The sequence below is a fragment of the Aegilops tauschii genome, chromosome 4, assembly GCF_002575655.3.
Source record: "Aegilops tauschii subsp. strangulata cultivar AL8/78 chromosome 4, Aet v6.0, whole genome shotgun sequence".
NCBI lineage: Eukaryota > Viridiplantae > Streptophyta > Magnoliopsida > Poales > Poaceae > Aegilops > Aegilops tauschii.
The window spans coordinates 373,475,333-373,480,990 of NC_053038.3; positions in this window are offsets into that span (position 1 = coordinate 373,475,333).

The following is a 5,658-nucleotide window of genomic DNA, read 5'->3' on the forward strand; positions in this document are numbered from 1 at the left end:
AGTCAAGACTTCCAGCTCCACCGTCCCAAGCCCCTGTTCCCACTCCCAATAATGGCTTGTGCTTCAGGTGTGGTCAACCAGGACACCGTGCTAGAGAATGCAACCAGAACCAGTATCAACTGGCCCTTCCAGCAACTGGCCGTGGTAACAACCAGCCCCGCAACAACAATGCTAAGTCTTATGGTCGTGCTCATGCCAACCACGTTGATCTCAACGAAGCTCAAGACCAGCCTGCTACTGTGATGGGTACACTCCTCGTAAATTCAGTACCAGCATCCGTTTTATTTGATACAGGTGCATCGCATTCATTCATGTCAGAAGATTTTGCATACAAGCACGACGTTAAATGTGAGGAGATCAACACCTCGGTATTGGTCAAAACCCCCGTGGGACAGTGTCAAACCTCCCTGGTTGGCATCGATGTCCCCGTGGAAATCGAAGGGTTGGAATTCTATGCCTCTCCCATTATCCTGAAGTCGTCTAACATCGACCTCATTTTGGGGATGGATTGGTTGAAAGCGCATACTGCTTCTATAGTTTGCGCCACTAAGATCGTTCATCTACTTCACCCTTCAGATGAAATAGTTGCTTACCAAGCTCATCTGGTGCAAAATGCCGAGGCCAGGCTCTATGCATTGAATGCATTGAACGCTGCACCACTCGAGGGCATTGAAAACATTCCCATCGTGCGTGAATTCCTCGACGTCTTCCCTGAAGAACTTCCAGGGATTCCCCCTGCTAGAGCTGTCGAATTCATCATCGACTTGAAACCAGGCACCACTCCTATAGCCAAGTGACCCTACAAGATGCCGCCGCATGAACTCCTTGAGCTTAAGGAGGAAATCGACAATTCTCTTCGCAAAGGATTCATTCGCCCAAGTTGCTCTCCTTGGGGAGCACCTTCTCTCTTTGTCAAGAAGAAGGATGGGACAAACCGATTAGTTCAAGACTACCGTCCTATAAACCAAGCTACCATTCAGAATAAATACCCTCTTCCTCGGATCAATGATCTGTATGATCAACTGGCGGGTTCGTCAGTGTTCTCTAAGCTCGACTTGAGGTTGGGTTACCACCAGATCCGTGTTCGCGAAGAGGATATCCCAAAGACCGCCTTCGTGACTCGCTATGGTTCATACGAGTACACTGTCATGTCTTTCGGTTTAACCAATGCTCCAGGCACCTTCTCTCGTCTGATGAACTATATATTCATGGATTACCTCGACAAGTTCGTTGTGGTTTATCTGGATGATATCCTGGTATTTTCCAAGAACGAAGAAGAACATGCTGAACATCTTCGACTTGTGCTGGAAAAGCTACGAGAGCATCAACTATATGCCAAGTTCTCCAAATGTGAATTCTGGCTACCGGAAGTAACCTATCTTGGGCATGTCATCTCTAAGGATGGTATTGCCGTCAACCCTGAACGAGTCCAGGCTATCCTTGATTGGACTCCTCCCAAGGACGTTAAGCAAGTCAGAAGTTTTCTCGGTCTCGCCAGCTATTGCCGTCGATTCGTCGAGAACTTCTCCAAGATCGCCAGGCCTCTGACTAACCTGTTGCATAAGGGCGTCAAGTTCCAATGGACAGACAAATGTCAGGAAAGTTTCCAGGCACTCAAAGACAAGTTGACTTCTGCCCCAGTTCTAGCTCCACCTGATACTAAGAAGGACTTCGTCATTTACTGCGACGCTTCCCGTCAAGGATTAGGCTGTGTCCTAATGCAAGACCGCAAAGTGATTGCTTATGCCTCTCGGCAATTGCGCCCTCACGAAGAGAACTATCCAGTTCATGACCTCGAACTTGCTGCTGTCATTCATGCGCTGAAGCAGTGGCGACATTACCTTCTTGGTAATCGTTGCGAGATCTTCACTGACCACCAAAGTCTGAAGTATCTGTTTACTCAGCCAGACCTGAACCTCCGTCAGCAGAGATGGATGGAGCTTGTTGCAGACTTTGACTTGGGTATTTCCTATACGCCAGGCAAGGCTAATGTAATGGCTGATGCCTTGAGCCGCAAGTCTTACTGCAACCACCTCCAGGTTCACAAAGTTCAGCCCTCGCTTGTTGAAGAATTCAGGAAGCTGAACCTCCATATTGTTCCTCCGGGTGCACTCGCTCCCCCTCCTAAGGAGTTTGGCAAGGTGAACCTCCACGTTGTTACCCAGGGTTCCCTCAATACCCTAGTTGCTAAACCAGATCTCGTGGACAGCATCAAAAGGCTACAGAAGTATGACTCTGAAGCCCACAAGATTAAGCGCTACCTCGCAGAAGGAAAGCCCTCATTCTTCACTATTGCTGAAGATGGCACCTTGTACTTCAAGGGCCGCCTAGTGGTGCCATGTGCAGAGAAAAACCTGAATATGACACAGGAAGTTATGAAAGAAGCTCATGATACGCCCCTGTGTATCCATCCTGGTAGTACAAAGATGTACCAAGACATCCGTCAGAGATTCTGGTGGTCTAATATGAAACAAGACATTGCTCGTTATGTTGCTGAGTGTGACGTTTGCCGTCGTATCAAAGCAGAACATCAAAGACCTGCTGGAACTCTGCAACCTATCTCTATTCCTGAATGGAAATGGGACCATGTTGAGATGGACTTCGTCACTGGATTTCCCAAATCACAAAAGGGTAACGATGCTATTCTTGTCGTCATTGACCGTCTTTCCAAAGTTGCACATTTTCTGGCGGTCAAAGAAACGATCACTGCTAGCCAGTTGGCAACGCTCTATATGTCCAGGATTGTTTCACTCCACGGTATTCCATTGGTTATCAGTTCAGACCGTGGCAGCTTATTCACTTCAAGATTCTGGGCAAGTTTCCAAGAAGCTATGGGAACTCATCTGTCATTCAGTACCGCATTTCATCCTCAGTCGGAAGGGCAAGTTGAACGCGTCAACCAAGTTCTCGAAGACATGCTTCGAGCTTGTGTTATTTCCTTCGGCAAGAAATGGGAGGAATCTCTCCCGTATGCTGAGTTCTCTTATAATAATAGCTATCAAGCTAGTCTGAAGATGGCTCCCTTCAAAGTGTTATATGGACGAAAGTGCCGAACCCCTCTGAACTGGTCAGAAACTGGGGAACGTCCACTCTTCGGTCTGGATATTATCCAACATGCCGAAGAACAAGTCCGCATTATTCGTGAGAATCTCAAGGCTGCTCAGTCACGTCAGAAGAGTCAGTATGACCGTCATCATAAAGACATGGTCTATCAACCTGGCGAAAAGGCTTATCTTCGAGTCACACCAATGAAGGGTGCTCACCGCTTTGGAATCAAGGGCAAACTAGCTCCTCGATATATTGGCCCATTCACTATTCTCGAAAGGCGTGGAAAAGTGGCATACCAACTGGAGCTTCCGCCGAACCTTTCTCAGGTTCACGATGTGTTCCATGTGTCACAGCTCCGCCGTTGCTTCAAGGACCCAATCCGAGCAGTGGATCATGAAGTGCTCGAATTGCAGCAGGATCTCTCCTATAAGGAGCATCCGGTCAGCATTCTCGACCAAGCTGAACGCCGCACACGTCAGAAGGCGGTCAAGTTCCTCAAAGTCCAGTGGTCGCACCATTCTGAAGATGAAGCCACTTGGGAACGAGAGGATCGTCTGCGCGAAGAATACCCCGCATTTTTTCCTTCTACCTCCTAAATCTCGGGACGAGATTTCTTGTAGTGGAGGAGTTTTGTAACGCCCGGATAATCAAGCCACAGTAATCCCACGCTAATGGTGCCACGTCACCATAGTTACTGTTGCTAATCTACCGTTAGGTCAAACCGTTTAAAAATCCAAATTCAAATTAATGTCAACGATAAAAGTTTTTCAAAATTTAAAACAAAAATGTTCGGGAGATGCCAAATAAGGCATAGTTAATTATGGTGAAGTAAACATATTTTTAGAAAATGCCTAAATATTTTAAAATGATGTAAAACAGAAAAGAAAATAAATAAAAAGAAAAGAAAATACAAAAGAGAAAACAAACAGAAAAAAAGGGGAAAAGGAACCCCCCCACTGGACCCTGGCCCAACTGGGCCGACCCCCAGGCCCAGCCGGCCTGGCCCACCTCGCTCGGTCGCTACCTCCCCTTCCCTGTTCCCCCGACCGGGGTCGGAACAGGGGCAGGTCCCCACCGCCGCCGCAACGGGGGAGGATAAGGCCGCCACGCCCCGCCTCCTCGATCGCGCCTCCCACTCGCCCCCACTCTCGCCCTCGGTTCCTGCGCCTCTCCCTCCTCCCTCGGATCCACCTCGCCCTCTCCTTCCCCTTCGCATCCGAACGCCACCGCCGCCATGGCTCCGGCCTAGCCACGGCCACTGTGCCCACCTCGCCGCTCCACTGTGTCCCCGAGGTCCGCCGTCGTCCGCTGCTTCGACTGGTGCACTCCGTTGGAGCTCGGAGCCACCGCAACGCCCACGACGCCGCCGTCTTCCTCCTCTGCTCCGACGAGCTTCGCCGCCGATTCCGCCGCACCGAGCCCTCCTCGAGCACGCTTGAGCATACCTGCAGGAGCACTATGAGCTCCGCCCCCTTCTCCCCTCTCTTCGCGCTTCTCTTCTTGCCCCGTAGCTGCTCCCACCGTCGTGCCCGAGCTCGTCGCCGCGGTGGTGCTCGCCGCCATGGCCACGGCCGCAGAGCTCGCGGCCGACCACCATGCCGTGCTCAGCACCTCCGCCCGCGCCCGCTGCTCCTCCCGCTCCCCCTGGCGTCGTCCTCGACGGGCCAGTGCTTCGGCCGCCGCCGCGAGCTCGTCTCCGGTGAGCTCGTCGCCTCCCGTTTACTGCCGACTGCGGCAGTGGATGCGCGCGAGCACCAGCCGCCTGTAGAGCCGCTCCGCCCGGCAAGCCATGTCCCGGAGCCCCATCGCCGTCGAGCGCCCGAAGGCCGCCGCCGCCCGTGCTCCACGCCGCCGCCGTTTTCGGCCGCCCCGAGGCCGGCCACCACCGCGGTTAGCTGCGGCTCGCCGCTCCCGTTCAAACGGCGTCGGCCGCGTCCATTTTGGCCGCCGAACGGCAAATCCCGACGCACGGCCGCACCCTCCGCCGCGTTTTGGCTCGCCGGAGCCAACTCCGGCGCCAGCCGCCGACGTGGCTGGCCTGGGGGCCACCCCAGAGCCACTGCCAGTGGGCCCCATGGGTCCCGTTGACCCAGTCAGATGCTGACTGGGCAGCGCCCAGTCACTGCGTGTGGGCCCTGCGTGGGCCCTGTTGACCAGTCAACTGGTCTGTTGACCGCTGATGCAGGGCTGACGCCAGGATGACGTCACAATTCTTTTTCTGACGAATTTAGTAATTAAAACAAATTTCAGAATATTGCTGAACCTGCGAAAAATCGTAGAAAATAAACCGTAGCTCGGATGAAAAAACTTTGTACATGAAAGTTGCTCAGAACGACGAGACGAATCCGAATACGCAGTCCGTTTGTCAGCCACACGTTCCTAGCATAGCGAACATGGAACTTTCCCCCTTCGGTCCGTCTGTCCGAAAACGCGAAACATCGGGAATACTTTCCCGGATGTTTCCCCCCTTCGTCGGTATCGTCTACTGCCGCGTTAGGACACACCTAGCACCGCTCATTGTCATGTCACGCATCATCATGCTTATGTTTGCATTATATTTACTGTTTCTTCCCCCCTCTTCTCTCCGGTAGACTACGAGACCGACGCTGC